General features: G+C 35.4%; 1 pseudogene; it reads left to right on the forward strand.

The window, feature by feature from the left end:
- The first annotated feature begins 267 nt into the window (after window positions 1-267).
- LOC136309330 (protein SET-like) lies at window positions 268-17,655 on the forward strand (annotated as a pseudogene).
- Window positions 17,656-18,131: the final 476 nt, after the last annotated feature.

Below are 18,131 nucleotides of genomic sequence, written 5' to 3' on the forward strand. Positions count from 1 at the left end.
AGAGAGCTGGAATGCAGAGCACAGGTAGGGAGCCCAGCCATCTACCTGCCCACTGCTTCCTTTTCTCGACAAGCAGGATCCTGGAGCCTGGTGTACTGTCCCAACCCCTCCTGCATTCCTCAGGCCTTATGTCTGAGGCTGGGAGAACCAGCAAGTGAGCAAGCACTGGCATAGGCAGGACTGCCTGAAGTGCATGAAAGGAAGCATCCTCCCACCCATCTGTGCTACTTTTGTGTTTCCCCTCCAGGCCCCACCCAACCTGGTAAAATGCAGGGATTAAAGGGGCAGCCTAGACCCTGGGAAAGGGTCTCAGGGAAAGAAAGGCAAAAAGTAATTGAGAGTATTGCTCAACTACAAAATGAGATAGACTAAGGAGCAAGCCAATGAGGAGATTTTGAAAATAAAATTTAAAAAAGTAAAGAAAAAGAAATAGAAAGTAACAAATGCCACCAAACATCTTATTCATGATGTCAGAATTGATCACCAAAACCCTAAATTTTGAAGTGGAGAAAAAGGAATGCTCATTTACTGCTGGTAGAAATGTGAACTGGTACAGCCACTATGGAAAACAGTTGGCCCTGGATGCTGTCTCAGTGGATAGAGCTTGGCTTGGCTATGGACATCTGGTTCGATTTCCAGTGAAGGCACACAGGAGAAGCAACCATCTGCTTCTCCACCACTTCACTTTCTCTCCTTCTTCCCTTCCTGCAGCCAATGGCTGTATTGGTTGAAGCCATTGTCCCCTTGCTTCAGCCACAGGCACTAAAAATAGCTTGATTGAATTAAGCATCAGCTCTAGACTGGGGCTGCCAGGTGGATACCAGTTGGGGGCATGAAGGAGTCTGTCTCAGTATATCTCCCCACTCTCACTTAAAAAAATATGAATGTTCTTTAAAAAATTAAGAATTGAGTTATTCTATTACCCAACAACCCCTCTTCTGGCTATATACCAGAAAATTTTAAAACATTTATTTGCAAAGGTATGTGCACCTCAATGGTCATTGCAGCATTATTCATTATGGCCAAAACATGGAAACAACGAAGTGTAGATTGCTCAATAAATGATTGGATAAAGTTATGGCACTATATACAGCGGAATACTACTCAGTCATAAGAAAAAGGTAAAATACTACCATTTCTGATAACATGGATGGACCTGGAGAATATCTTGCTAAGCATAATAACTCGGAAAAAATAAGAACCATATCATTTTATTTGTATAAGGGATATTAAACTGAAAGCAACAAATGAGCAAACAAGAAAAAAAAAACAAAACTGGTAGACACTGACCACAGTTACAGTACGGTGGTTATCATAGGGAAAGAGAGTGGCGGGGGAAGTTAGTAAAGGGTAAAGGGGGTCAAAATGTGATGATGTAAGATTTTATTTTGGGTGGTGAACACACAATGCTATATACAGATGATATAAATTTGATTTGGGGTGGTGAACACACAATGCTATATACAGATGATGCATCAGAACTGTACACATGAAAATTTATATAATTTTACTAACCAATGTCAATCCAATAAATTTAATTAATTTTTTTTATTGCAAATGTGGGTATAACTTTTGTCAATCATCCACAAGTGTTTCATTTGCTTGGGGATGAAGATGAAGAGGCACTGCATTATATGACAAGAGTTGAAGTGATGGAATTTGAAGACATTATATCAAGTTACATAATAGATTTTTATTTAGATGAAAAGCCTTATTCAAAAATAAAGTTCCGTCTGAAGTATTTTATCTGATTGAGAGTGATGATTCATCTTCAAAGTTCTCTAAAATCAAATGGAAGTCTGGAAAGCATTTGCCAGACCATTGAAGTCAAGCACAGAAAAATACTAGCAAGAAGAGAGAGCATGAAGAACAAGGAAACTTCTTTACCTGATTTACTAATCAGTGTTGTAGGTACAGATGAGTTAGGAGAGATCATAGATGATATTAGGCCAAATCTATTGCAGTACCACTTGGTTTCTGGCGCAGATGATAAAGGGAAAGGAAAAGAAAGAAGAAGGAAAAAGGAGAAAAAGAAGAAGAAAGAAGGAGAAGAAGAGTGATGGGAAGTTATTGATTTTTAAGGGGATTGGATGAAAGTGAAGACGAAGATGATAATGGGGTGCAGTGGGGAGGAGAGAAAAATGAAAGAGATGACTTATGGAACACAAGTGGGTTTCAGCCTTTCTTTTTAAAAGATCTCCAGTCCCTGGGAACAACTTGAGGTTTTTTCCTCCCTCTTGTTCTTAGTCACCCTATTTTTGAGTTCTCTTGTCTCTCTATTATACCAGGGTTCTCAATATACTTTGGGAAGAAATACCTTAAGCAGAAAACAGTGGGAAAAGAATCTCTACCTATTTAGGTTCCATATTCATTTTTATCTCTTCCTGTCTCAATAAAAGCATTATGGAATTAACACCACCTTGTTCTGTAGGAAACAAAAACTTTCTGCTCCCTTAGTTCAGCTGGAAGCAAGAGATTGCTAAGCTCTCATGTATTAGTGCATAAAATTCTAGGGTTTTTTCCCCTCTTTTCTCTTTATATTAGGCAGAGATTATAATGTGTCTCTATGTGAATATAGAAAGTTATCTTTAACTAACATGTATCTGTTCACTTTTAACTCTTTAAAAGAAACTTAAAAAATGGAGTTATAAAAAGCCAGCAAAGGGTGGGCTAGAGATGTTTGGGTGAGTTAAGTGGGTATTTTGACAATGGCTTCTCCTCTGGCATGTAAAATTGTGATGTTTAACAGATATTCTTGCATTTTTAAATGATGCTTTTAAAATAAATTTATCTCCTAATTATGACTTGAGATCTGACATTTGATGGTACAATCAGCAGAACCTAGAGGATCTTAATTGGAATTGACATTCTACATTGTAATTTTGTTACTATTAATTTTAAAATCTTATATTCTTTTTAATGAAAAGAAAAAGATGGACAATTTTAAATGTTGAAAATGTATAAGTTGCTTTATTATAATAAAATTAAATATGTATACAAAGAATTTGATTTTTCTATCACAGGGAAGATGTATCTAATCAGACTTCCCCTGTTTGTAGAGCATATTGTCAAACTCTGTCAATCTAATGCCATGTTTTTGATTCAGATTTTGCAAGATGACCTCACTCTATTAAGTAAATGGTTTTAAATCCAAGTATTAATGTAGTCTCCATAGCTGGGAAACATTATGGGAAAACATTTCCAACAATTTCTAAAATTCCAGATGGCTCAAAACTCAGTTCTGAGTATGTTGTGTTCTTGATTTGTATCTCAAAGTGACTTTTTAAAAAATGAGCCTTTATTTACCTTGATAAAATAATAATGCCTATTACCTCTATCAGACAGATCTGGTGCTCTAATGCTGAGTTCCACATGGGACAATTGCTGAGATAGCCCATTGGCACTTAAAATGTGGCTGAGAAGATAGTCACTCAGAGTCAGAAGTTGGTTTTGGTGTTAAGAAACTCAGGTTAGGAGTATTTTTGTCTTAAATAACAGCTCTTTGGCATAGAGCTCTCAAATGAGACCCATCTGTGTGAATGTCTGTGAGATAATAGACTCTTTTTTGCCTACTAAATGTCATTGTAATACAATAACATTTTGAGAAGCTACCAAAATGTCTGAGCTTTCTAATGCTGTAAAATATAGTAACTAAAATTAAATGCCACTTTTTTCAGAAGTAAATTAATGGAAAGTCTGGTCAAATGAAACCTTTTTGATATATAAAACTTTATAAATGAAATTAATTCAATAGTAGTCAAGGTGTAATGAAAACCTGTTTAAAAAGATAATATGTCATTTCTGCACATTTCTCTGTTTAGAAAATACATTACTGCATACTGGTCAGGAATATTGCTCCAATAAGGCAACATAAAAAAATTTAAAAATAATAATAATAATAACAAGAGATCTCTCTTTTTAGGCAAACTGACACAGTACAAAACTAAGAACACGAACCTTGGGCTTCTTCCATCTATTAAATAGGGTTCATTTGTTGCATCAGATATCTGGAGACATGTTGGTCCTCATAAGGGAAAAATAAAACTGTAACTCAAAGGAAGTACAATGCATAGCTGTCATTTGTAGGTTTCAGCATGAAACTATATTCTAAGGGTACTGATTAAGAGTATTTAGATATTAAATAAAACTTGGGAGTAGCAACTCAAATTATAGGATATCACTCTCCGGAAGGGACCTCAGAGGTTTGTCAAACTAACTTGTATAATACCTCCTAGAACTAAAAAAAAAAATGATGACCCATAATGTATAGTGATGTAATGCAATTTCCCTCATGCATGGTGAAGGAAGAGACATGCTGGATTGGGTATATTACATGCAGTCACAAGACTCACAAACTGATAATGTTCCATGGGAATACCAAATCCTTAAGCAGTTCAGTGTGAGAGAGTCACTCTTCCCAATACCAGGGCTAAAAAGTAGTAGAGGTTGTTACAAAACTTGGCTTACTAATAACAAAACAATAGAGTCCAGGCAGTGGTGATTAGCCACCAGAAGAAAAGTTATCATAGCCATAATGGTGACTAGTAATGTTCCAATGGCATTCAAGCGGTTGTGACATGCATAAGGTTATAAATACAGTTAATAAGACACAGTTGAACAGCTGAAAAGTTACTATTTGTTTTTATGCTGACAGAACAAATCAAAGATGGAAAGTAGTTGGTAATTTAAAAGTCATGATGCTTTTCCAGTTTCTAAAGCTAAGCTGATTATCAGACTTAAATCCATTGCCTGAAGAGGCAGTGAAGTCCCAGAAGAAAGGGCATGTAAATCATAGTATACACACAATGGATCCCCTAATTCTTAACTACAAACTTTTGGTATTTCTTGTAACTGTGCACTGGGAGTAAAAGGTTCTCTGACATGTTCAGAGATGTTATAAACAGAGTCTGTGTTTTCACTAACACCTTGAGACGTAAAGCATCAAAAGTTCATAATGCTCCTTCTCTATGAGACATGGGATATATTGAAACATATGTGGAAAGAGGAGATAATAAAATGGTCTTTGCTAAGTCCTGGTTTACAGACCTTACAGTGGTGACCAAGTTACCTTGTTATAACAATATTTCTTTAGTTCACAAAAAAGAATTATTATGGTAAGAAATGTTAGGAGAAGTCTTCAGAAACTACTCTTTTCAGTACAAGAAAGTAATTCAAAAACAATACTGCATCCAAGGTGGCTTTGGAACTATGAATACCATCCTCAATAATTTAAACAAGGTAAGAGTAATAGTTCTTATCTACTGCAATTCACCAGTTTGATATCTGTAGAATTAGAATGAATGCTGCAGGATGACTATAGAATACTGAAAGTTCAACCTAATTGTAGCCAATCTCAACACCTTCGGTAAAAATTAATATAGCTTTATTCATATGACATGTGAAAATTGATTTGGAAAATGTGTTCTAAATAAAAATCTTGCCTGACCAGGCAGTGGCACAGTCGAACTGGGATGCGGAGGACCCAGGTTCAAGACCTCGAGGTCGCCACCTTGAGCGCGGGTTCATATGGTTTGAGCAAAGCTCACCAGCTTGGACCCAAGGTTGCTGGCTCGAGCAAGGGGTTACTCAATCTGCTTAAGGCCCACGGTCAAGGCACATATGAGAAAACAATCAATGAACAACTAAGGTGTTGCCACGAAAAACTGATGATTGATGCTTCTCATCTCTCTCTGTTCCTGTCTTTCTGTCCCTATCTATCCCTCTCTCTGACTCTCTCTCTGTCTCTGTAAAAAAAAAAGAATCATCTTATAAGAGAATAATTAAAACTAGTGCAACATCACATAGAATAAACAAAAATACAGTCATAAGTTTGTTTCAATGTTATATTATCTCTTCCATCTGTCATAATTTAGCAAGAAGAGATATGGACTATTAGAATATTTTATAAATCATCCCCAATAGGCAAGTGAAGTGCTACAGCTGAAATGCATCACAATTAGTGACAGACTACACAAGTCAGACACATGTGTAGGAAGCCTGGATGTCCATGATACCTCTCATCGTTGCACCACTGTCTTTTCTTCATCTATCTATACTAATCCCTTATGACTAGTTGTAAGAAGAGAACTTTAATTGGGTTTGTTGACGATTTGTCTTGGTCTAACAGTGCAAGACAAAATCAATAGCAACTGCATTGATAACTACCATTATCCTTCAAAAAGAGTGACCATAGAAAATCAGGTGAAGAGATTAAGCAAATTCAAAAAGAGAGAAATTATAGACACAGACAGCAGTGTGGGAACTGCAGGGAGGAAAGGCTGGTGAAGGAAGATGTCGGAGGGTAGAGGGAGGAGACATGATGATGGATGGGGACTTCACTTGGGGTGGGGAACACAAAGTGCAATGTACAGATGATATGCTTACGGAGCTGTACACCTGAAACCTGTATGATTTTATTAACCAATATCAGTCCAATAAATTCAATAAAAATTTTTTTTTAAATCTTTCCAATGGTCATAACTTCACACCATGAACCTGGTCATCCCATTAGCATGAACAGACTAGCGGCCCAAGGAGAGAAAAATATAATAAGATCATAGCTATTTAATATCTGGAAAATTGTTTAAGACCCTGGAAGAAAAATATATATTGCAATATTGGGGAAAACAAGAGCTGGCATATGGACATATCGTGTATGAAAATGTTACATATTATGTTCAACTGGAAGGTTCAACCTTTGAAAAAGAACCAATGCATCAGTAAGCCAAAATGGCCCAGCAGTGGGCCTTTGTAAGTCTTTGAAATTGGTAACTCACAGTCTGGCATAATGGGTATATGAAAGAAAAGGCCCTAGCAGCAGCGATGAAGGTGATAACAGAGTCCAGCTGCATTGGCTTGCATTAGCAATGCTAGTCAAGCTGCTACTAGAATCAGGAACAGAAAACAGTGGCAGGTTATGACATCATCCTTTGAGGAAATCAACAGCAGTTGATGATAAAATACTTGTAATTTTCTCTCAAAAATAAGTATCTATCTGGGTATATGTATATCTTTACTACCTGCACAGCCTCAGTATATTCAAGGACATATTTAACCTACTGACATCAGGTTATAGTTAAACTTACATAAGTGCAGGGGACCTTCTTTACAGGAAAACAAAAACACATACAGGATGGGCTTCTGATTGTGAATTCACTGACCTTTACTCCCAGCCTAGATAAGCTATCCCAAAAGGAGTCCTTTTCACTTCCACAAAGCACACACCATGATCATCATGATTGTTTGAAAAGATAATTGTGACTAAGCACATCCATGAAACTGTCATGGGATCTAGTTTTGATTGATCCCAAATATAATCCCATCAAATTAGCACCTTTTTTTTTTTTTTTTTTGCATTTTTCCGAAGCTGGAAACCGGGAGGCAGTCAGACAGACTCCTGCATGCGCTCAACCGGGATCCACCTGGCATGCCCACCAGGGGGCGATGCTCTGCCCCTCTGGGGCGTCACTCTGTTGCATCCAGAGCCATCCTAGCACCTGAGGCAGAGGCCACAGAGCCATCCTCAGCGCCCGGGGCCATCTCTGCTCCAATGGAGCCTTGGCTGCGGGAGGGGAAGAGAGAGACAGAGAGGAAGGAGAGGGGGAGGGGTGGAGAAGCAGATGGGCGCTTCTCCTGTGTGCCCTGGCCAGGAATCGAACCCGGGACTCTTGCACGCCAGGCTGACACACTAACACTGAGCCAACTGGCCAGGCCCTCAAATTAGCACTTTTTACACGAATATTTGTTGAGTGAAAGAACTGTTGGGAAATGCAAGTGTTTTTTAGCTGTTAGGTTCAAGTCCATGGCCCCTTACAAAAAAAAGTCAAATAGCCAGGTTAAACTTGAAGTGATCTGGCACCAGGTCAGTTCCTATAACTCTCCACTTTCCCTCACCCAACCTCCCATTTGAGCAAATTCTCTCTCCTGGAGCCAAAATTCCCCATCAAAAATAACCTCCGAGGTAGCCTTGCTCATTAACCATATAAAAGCTTAGATCCCCAGACACATTTTGGACTCAGCCCATCTGTTTGCTGGTGCATAAACAAATTTATTATAAGACTTTTCAGGCCCTGTGCATCCCTCCTATGGGATCTAACACTAGCAATGTGATTTTTATCCCTCATTAAGACTGTTGCTTTTTTAGACTAGGAGAGGACGTACATTTTGTAGTTAGCAACAGTGTACTGCATGCTTACTATGAATTGGGCATTATGATAATATCTGAAAAAAAAATTCATGAGCTCTGCTCTGTAATTTCTCAGAAACTAGTGGGCTCATCCTTTCTTTTGTCAAGGCCTGTATCTCATAACCTTACTGATGTACTTGTTCAATGACCCAAACATTTGCTTACCTAGTAGAGTGTCTAATCAAGTTCGAATCCTCTGGGTATTAATCCGTCACTGGGAACAGTTTCAACCATAATTTTCTTGCTCTTGATCATGACTCACCCATATGACCCAGTGAAACAAATTACAGTGTTCTTATTTCATTGATTTGACCTCTGGGCCTTTGTAAATCTTATTTCTCTAATTAGTCTGTAAAGGGAAATTACAATATATACATTCCTGCAATAGCATCAAGACAGAGGAAACATTTTTTAACAATTTTGGAACCCAAAGGGATTTCAGATCTGTGAGTTTTATGAGTTGGGTTTAAAATTAGCTGATCTATATTAAAATAAATAGTATTATGGTAACACAGTCTGTGCTCTAAGGACCTCAAAATCACTATAGTTTTGTATATTAGAAATGCAGAAATATACTGGAAATGAAAATTTATATTTTTATATTATATTTTATATTTTAATAGTATAATATTGAAAATTGTAATTTTTTTCATTCTTAAAACTATTATTCTATTCCAAGTAAGTACTAATCATAGCTTGTCTGTCAAACTTTAATAGCTTCTTACATGGTCTCTCCTACTAAGAATCTGTCCATCTCAGATGACCTTCCAATGAAACGATATTTATAGTACATGATAGAATAATTTGTACTGGAATAAACCATATATTTACCAATATGAAAATGAACAAAATACATAAAGAAACTGCTTTTCTGCATTGAACAGTAGGCAGCACAATACTGCAATCTCAGAGAAAAAGGTTTAAATGAATAAATTACCACTATACTATCTACAAAAGAACTAAACACATTATGTTGTTTTACTCTAATAAAATTTACATATACATTTATATTTTGATTCAGAATTAATAGTGTATCTTCTTAGACACATAGTAATGAAGTGTTAGCTATTTCTACTTTGAAAAAAATTTATAACAATTGATTATTCATTATTTTTTTATATTTTGTTATAATAAAATTTTCATTTATTTATAATTATTTTATTGTAATTCTTCTCAAAATTGTTTTATGAGGGAAGCAATCTTTCCTGTGTTGTATTTCTCTATCATAGTCCAGTTCCTAGCACTTCATATACTTAATTTATATATACACGCTAAGTTTATGAATGGAAGCATACTTACAGATTTTTTCTCAAATGTATACCCAGTATAAAGCTGTGGGTGAAATTGTCTTCCAATGAAGATAGTTTATTAAATATGTTAAAATTTATAATTTATCACCAATATATGTACATATTATACAGTGTAATAATAGCAATACTTGCATTATAAATAAATGTGTGTATGTGTGTGTGTATATATATATATATATACACATATATGTATACATATGTAAAGATCTAAGATTCTCAACCTTAGGTCTGTAACTAATTTTATAATTTTAGAATATACTGAATAGCCCTGTTATTTTAAGGAATATTTTTTTTTGTATTTTTCTGAAGCTGGAAACGAGGAGAGACAGTCAGACAGACTCCCGCATGCGCCCGACCGGGATCCACCCGGCTCTGCCCACCAGGGGGCGATGCTCTGCCCATCCTGGGCGTCACTCTGCCATGACCAGAGCCACTCTAGCGCCTGGGGCAGAGGCCAAGGAGCCATCCCCAGCGCCCGGGCCATCTTTGCTCCAATGGAGCTTGGGTGCAGGAGAGGAAGAGAGAGACAGAGAGGAAGGAGGGGGTGGGGGTGGAGAAGCAAATGGGCGCTTCTCCTATGTGCCCTGGCCAGGAATCGAACCCGGGTCCCCCGCATGCCAGGCCAATGCTCTACCGCTGAGCCAATCGGCCAGGGCTTTAAGGAATATTTAAAGTTGTGATAGAGATTGTAAGTGAGTTGGCCAAATACATTATTTACATTTAAGAAAGCTATGTTAGCCCTTTTTTCTTTTGAAGAATTTGTATGAAGATAAGTAAAAAAAATAATAATTCAGGTAAAAGAAAATGGCACAAAGCAAATTATTATTTTACAGAACAAGGTATTATGACAGATGACAGATATGCAAATTAGGCAAAATAAGAAATGGAACTATAAATGAAACCTTTTCCTATAGATAGTTATTATAGTTTACAACAGCATTCACTCAAAAAATATTTTGTTACATACCAGGACTATGGAAGGAACTTGACCTATACTTGTGAACAAAGTAGACAAACTCTCCTGCCTTCATAGAATCGACCTTTCACTAGTGAGAACTATGTAATACACAATAAAAGTATAAAATAAATTATAATATTGAAGATACTAAGTATTTAAGTATTTTGGAAGAACAGTTGTAAAGAAAGTGAGTTCAGGAATACTAAGACACAAGAGAAAAGTGAGGCTAATGTACCCTGATTTATTGATGTCACCCCATTAAAATTAATAAAAATTTATTTATTAAAAAAAAAGTTATACTTTTGGCCCTGGCTGGTGGCTCAGTGGACAGAGTGTTGGTGTTGTAGTAATTAAATGTTATAGTAATTAAATATATAGAAATATTTAAAAATATGGAAGATATATTAAAGTAATTAAGATATAATATTAAAATTAATTAAGGAAATTAAATAAAGTTATGCCATCTGAATAGGAATTAATATAATGTGTGAAGATGTGATAAACAGACTCTAACTTTCGAGCAGTTAGTGTGTGTGTGAAGTTATACATAGATAAGAAGTGGCTTGATGTCAAAACTTTCTAAGTTATCATAAACAAGAAGCTTTCGTAGGAACATCTTAAAAGTGGTTTAATGTAACATTTCAGTAGATTAACATAAAAGGGGCTCCCTTAGAGGAACTCCAAAAAAGGTAGTTTTTTTGTTGTTGTTTGTTTGTTTTGTATTTTTCTGAAGCTGGAAACGGGGAGGCAATCAGACAGACTCCCGCATGCGCCTGACCGGGATCCACCCAGCATGCCCACCAGGGGGCGATGCTCTGCCCATCCGGGGCATTGCTCTGTTGCAACCAGAGCCAGTCTAGCGCCTGAGGCAGAGGCCATGGAGCCATCCCCAGCACCCGGTCCATCTTCGCTCCAATGGAGCCTTGGCTGCGGGAGGGGAAGAGAGAGACAGAGAGGAAGGAGAGGGGGAGGGGTGGAGAAGCAGATGGGCGCCTCTCCTGTGTGCCCTGGCCAGGAATCGAACCCAGGACTTCCGCACGCCAGGCCGACGCTCTACCACTGAGCCCACCGGCCAGGGCCAAAAAAGTAGTTTGAGGTGATAATCCTGTAGATTGACATCTGTTAGAAGGTGTTGGCCAGAAAAGGTACTAAAGCTGAGGGGCCCCCTGCTGCAGTCGTCGCCCAGACTCCAAAATGAACATGGATTGTCTCCACGCCGCTCTGAGCTCTGACCAAAGACAGCTGAGAGGAGCACGCCAACTGGGCCCCTTTAAGCTGTACCCAGGCACACCAAAAGGATTTGTGAGTAATAAATTGCCTGTGTGATTCTTGCAACTAAAAAAAAAAAAAAGTGAGGCTATTAATAGAATATTGGAGGTAGAGTGATATTTGAACCATAAAGGGATATTTGAAAAAAATATTAGAATAGGTAAAGATTTTGACCACATGATTATCTTGGTAAGAAAGACTTTTATTTTATTTTATTGATAGATTGATTTTAGAGATTTTAGAGGTGAAGAAAGAGAAAGAAAGAGAAACATTTTATTGTTCCACTTAGTTATGCATTCATTAGTTGATTCTTGTAGGTGCCCTGACTGAGGGTTGAACCCGCAGCCTTGGTGTTGTCAAGACGATGCTACTCAGCCAGGACAGAAGAATTTCAGGAAGAGAAAAACCTGTACAAAGTCCTTAAAATACAAGTAAATTTGGTGTGTTCAAAGATCTGCAAGCAGATTAGAAAGAATGCAAGACAGTGTGGGTGAGGCAGGAGAGTAGATGGGGAAGGCAAAAATGTTGATATTTTACAGAGATATTTCTTGTTTAGTAATGTTTATCATGTACCACAGGGGCCACATATAGAATGAAAACTCTAAAATTTGAAATTTTAGACCTAAACTATCTTGTTACAGTTAAGGAAATTGAGCCTCACAGGAATACAAAAGGAACCTATAGTGTGTCATGTTCAGTTTACAAATTTAGAATCAGAAGATCACTGAAAACTTCAGATGTCCTTATTCAGATATTATGTAAGAGAAATCTTGTAGTCTTTTATAGAAACATGGATGTTAAACAATGTAGCATCTTTAGGTGCCTTTTAAAAGCAATATTTTCTTATGTATGGCACAAATATCTGACAACCCATAGTTAGTAGCAGAAATTAGAATGTTGCTTTATTTTTTCCTTAATCCAAATCTTTATAAGTAGTATTTATAAAAGAAAGAGCAATTAGATTCTTTGCTTTGTGAAAGTAAAAGCCCATATCCTTCTACTTAGTAACAAGTGGCTCATCACATTTGATCTGCTGAGCTACAAAAGAATAGAGCTTCAATATGAACACCATACAGAACCCACACCATTCATCTGTTCCATGGGGCTACTGCTTTCAGTTCAAAGAGCACCTCTTTTACATCATTTTCTGAAGTTGTTACCTTTACCGAAACACTTTCTAATAGTCCCTGAATTTTGCAGTTACTATAAATTAGGTGACAGCTTAACTGTAAAGATCTTTGAAAATGTTTTGCTGTTATTTTTCTTAAAAAATATTCAGTACCCAGGATAAAATAACAATACCATCATATAGTGACTCTACCAGGAAAATTATATAAATATGCAATTATTCAGGATACAATTAGTAATTATATTTGAAATTAATACTTGTCTATATTAAAAACATAGTAATGGTAAAGTATAAATTATTTTATATATTTGCAGCTCTATCATTTAGTGTAGACACATTTGGGATAGATAAGCCCTCTTAAAAAATTGCTTTTTTCATCATAAAATTGTGTTCTTTTATGCCGTGGCAATTTTATTTTCTCTGAAGAGTAATTTGACAACCACCTATTCTTTTCTTTAATTGATATTTTCATGATATACCTCTTTCCATCATTTTACTTACAATCTGATTATATTCTTATATATAGAGTTCATTTATTTTCTGGAGATAGTTGGATTATGTGTGTATGGCCAGCAATCATGCAGGTCCCCATTGGATTCAGCCAGATGGTAAAGAAACAGTAGAGCCAAAAAATGGTGGGTCATTCCTTTATTAAAGTCTCACACCAGCTGATGAGCAAACAGGCAGGGAAAACATTTCCCTCTTCATTCAGAGCTCACAAAGCTTTGACACATTATCTCATTCCACAACCAGAAAAATCTTCTCCGGTTTCTCGTAGAATCAAAGGCCCCACCAGTCTCAGTGGAGCTCCCAAAAACTTTCAGCTCTGTTCCCATCTGCACTCCTTCATTCTCTCTTCTCACGCTGCAAACATGGAATCCCCCTTCTCCTTCTTCTCTTTTAAAACTTTCTGGCTTGAAAACCTCTCCTCCAGCAATCTTTAGCAAGACAATGGTCCTTCCCAAGCAGGAAGGTAATTTGCAATTTCACAGACCTATACCTGGTGCTGCCCAGTGCCATTTTGTAACAATAAAAGTGAGCATACTCAAAAATCATATTTTACAAACTCATTTGTTCAACAATGTGGTTTAAATTTACTCGGGGTGTGTGTGTGTGTGTGTGTGTGTGTGTGTGTGTGTGTGAGACAGAGTCAGAGAGAGGGACCAATAGGGACAGACAGACAGGAAGGAAGAAAGATGAGAAACATCAATTCCTCATTGCTGCACCTTATTTGTTCTTTGATTGCTTTCTCAAATGTGCCTTGACCAGGGGGACTACAGCAGACCGAGTGACTCCTTGCTCAAACCAGCGACTTTGGGCTCAAGCTGGCAAGCCTTGCTCAAACTAGATGAGCCCGTGCTCAAGCTGGTGACCTTGGGGTCTCGATCCTGGATCTTCACGTCCCAGTCCAATGCTCTATGCACTGCGATACCACCTGATTAGGCTAAATTTACTCTTAAACTTTTATTTTAATTGGTATATTTAAATATTTACATTTAATGTAATTATAGATACACTAAAGCTTAATTTAGCCATTTTATTTTTGTTTTGCTATTGTTGTAGTTTTGTTCCTGTCTTATTTTATCTAGCTTCTTGTAAGTACTTAAACATTTGTTAAAGATTAATCTTTAAAAATAATTTGTATTTATTTACAATGTTTATTAGTATTATAGATATTTGTAAAATATCTTTATTGATATTTAAGTAATTCTGTGTACTACTATACTATGTATTTTTTCTCTAATAGATTTATTATTGTTCTATGAAAAAAATAGATTTTGAGGAAATAAAACACGGAGCACAGATGTATGCACTAGAAAATAAATGCAAATGTAAGTTGTTTTGCTAATTGTTTAATAACCACAGTAAATTAAGACTGGGAGTACCCCATATAAAACAACCCAACAGCATAAATAGACTTAGAGAATATTATGCTAAGTGAAGTAAGCCAGTCAGAGAAGGACAAGTACCGTATGATTTCACTCACAGGTGAACTCTAAAGAACAAAATGAACTAAGAAGCAAAATAGAGACAAATAGAAAGCCCGATGACAGCTGTCAGGCTCGAGGCTGGGGACAAATGTGCAAAAAAGAAAAGAAAGAGAAATACTTCTTAAACAAGGACAACAGTATGATGATTGTGTGTGGGAGATGGGGTTTGTGGGAGGATAAATGTTGATAAATGGAGATTTGACTTGGGGTGGTGAACACACAATGCTATGTATAGATGATATTTTGTGAAATTGTACACCTGAAAGCTGTATAATTTTAATTAGTGTCACGTCAATAAATTTAATAAAAAGAAAAAACAATTTAAAGATCAAGGTGTTCTCTGAGGCAAAACTGAAGATTTCATGCTCTGGTATTTGGAAAAGGGCTGCAGTCTTATTTATTGGGTGGAACACTGAATGTGTGTGTGGCACTATATAGTATAAGGCAGCGGACAGCCACATTTCACACTCACATTGTTCAAGGGTCAAATACATTGTATGTATTTTAAAGTCAGTATTTTTTCCTTCAAATTATATAAACCTTAGTATATAATTTATATGTTCACTTCCTATAATAAAACCTTTGGAAAATTATTTGATATCATTTGGTATCCTTTGAGAAACAGTGTATATTTTATAAATACCAGTATGTCTCCTGTGTCTGTAGTGTATATATAAGTCTCAAAATCATCCTTTTTTATCATCTGGGATGCAGTAACCTCAGTTCTTTTTTATAGCACAACTTTCTTAGCTTAATCTCTCTGTTATTGTTTTATAAACATCTTGAATTAGAAGTTGTGCAGGCCCTATGTAAGTACTTGTTCCCTGTCATGGCTCGCTCTTCCCATTGCTTTTAAAATTCCCCAACAAGCCTTAAGTTAGAATGAAAATGATAAGTCTCAATATAATTACATGCTTCCCCTATCTTCAGCATTTACTTTATTTTCTAAATATAGTAGTTATTTCATTAAAACTTATTAAATGAACAGATACATGAATAAGGAATAAATACATGAATGAATGTATAAATAGTGTCATTACATTACATTTATCTAAGATTTTCTTTTCTCTTTTTTACATTAACACATCCTTTGAAAATAATGCTTTGCAATTTGAAGTAACTAACAATTAAAGGAGCATGTTATTAATATATTTAAATTATCCATGACAAAAACTCTGTACCTTTTTACCTACTAAGTACAGACTTTACATTTTAAGAAAAAAAAATAACTACATATTTTTTACTGGGATGTTTTAATTACTACTAATAATTATTGTCTCTGAATGAATGGAACAACAAAAAAATAGCTTTTATGCAATATAAGGTATTCTTTATATCAAAATAACTAATTAAGATAATACTTTAGAATGATATACATATTTTAGCAAAAAATAAATCCTTATTTTAGGTAAAGTACAGAAAATGAAAACCATCATCTTAATAAAAGCTACCAACTTAAAAAAGAATCTTCTCAGATAGAAAGAGATAATAGTTTTATTTCTTTTAGTTCAAATTATTTAAAAACAAGATTTTTAAAGACACTCTAGAAATATTTTAAGCATTCTGTTTAGAATCAGTTTCTTCTCTGTGTGAATGTTGAACAACTTACAATGTGAAAAAAGAAAATTAGCCAAGGACAGATTTCTTCATTGTAATGTTTTCATAAGAGTTATAAAACATATTAGTGATTAAGGTTAAGGCTTTATATTTCCAGAGGCCATGATCTTTGAATAAAATATTAGAATTTGGGCTGTACAGGTTCTTTCAGACAAAATATCACCCCAGTAGTTTTGAGTTTCTATGACTATTATTTGATGATAACATACACTAATAGAACTAACATCAAAAGTCCAAAACATAACAGTAATATACATAATATCCACATTTGCCAATAAGCATTTCTTTTTTTACTTATTTCATTTTTCAATTTTCAATTGAAAATAGTTAATTAGTTCATTATAAATTTATATAAGTATTATGTATTTTTATATTAATTTTTTCAAATTCTAGTAATTACTAACAAATAGAAGTGTAAATACATATGGTAGTGGTCCTTCTCAAATCTGTACCTCTAAATTTCAAATGAATTCCAATATTAAAATTGTTAACAATTCATATATACCTTTATTTCTTGCACCATACAAATAAAAAATAAAAATATGGAACTATAACTTTTAGCCATGTAACAAGATAAAACTTTGGTACTGCTTAATCAATCTAGATGGTATTTGGTAGCTTCAGAATGAGAGAGTGAGAGAGAGAGAGGTGAGGATACAGTGAAGGAGAGAGTGGCAAAGAGTCAGAAGTGTGAGAGAAAAATTCATTAATGTAGCAATAACTTCAGGAAAAGAAATTCTTTTTTAAAAAATGAATCCTTCATTTCCAAGACAGAACATGATTATTAGAACTGAAATTAAAATGTCGGTTTATATAAGGATAAAATGGGAACTCCTTACAGATAGAAGAGAATAGATATGAATCTATTCTGAGCTAGAGAATCACTGTGAAGCTTTTCTCTTTCCTTCTCTCCATTTTCTCTCCATTATGTTTCTCTCCTTTGTCTCTTGCCTATTTTAAGGTGCCAACATTTAAGCTTCTTTCTCTGGAGACATGTTTAACTGCTCATTTAATGGCTTAAACAAAGTCTGTTATGGTCACTCCAAAGAAGAAACATCAGTCATTGGAATTTTGTTATCTTCTTGCTTTTCGCTTCACAGTTACCTGTCTTTGTGCACACGTTCAAAACATTTATCATACAGACTGTGATTGTTCTGCGTATGTCAAATAACCCATCAGATTTCCATGAGGAGTAGGAGTCGAAGCTATGTCAGCTCTTCTATTTTATGGTTGAGAGTAAGGCTTATTCTCTAAGAAAAAAATAATATATATGAATGAACAAAGTTTTTAACACCTCTGGAACTTTAAAATCTCTCAGATGGTGTAAAGGTCATAAATTACTTTCATTTCACATAAAAACTGATACATAAAAATTTGTTTACTTCTCAATTTGTTAATCACATTAAAAATAAAAAAAATGTATTTTGAAAATATCCATCAATTTGTCTGCTAATATAAATGTTCATATACTTTTAGTCTTTTTATATCATTTCTTATAAATTACTGTATGTTAATTTTATTTTAACAACTTACCTATATTTGGATTCTCCAGCCTTTTCTAGTTCTGACAGTCATAGATTGAAATTAAGTTTCTGGGGCAAAATCATCAAGAGAACTGTAAAAAAGATTATAATTTGTAGTCTACAAATAAGGAAACTCAAAAATAATTTAA

The sequence above is a fragment of the Saccopteryx bilineata genome, chromosome 6 (assembly GCF_036850765.1).
Source record: "Saccopteryx bilineata isolate mSacBil1 chromosome 6, mSacBil1_pri_phased_curated, whole genome shotgun sequence".
In the NCBI taxonomy this organism is placed as follows: domain Eukaryota; kingdom Metazoa; phylum Chordata; class Mammalia; order Chiroptera; family Emballonuridae; genus Saccopteryx; species Saccopteryx bilineata.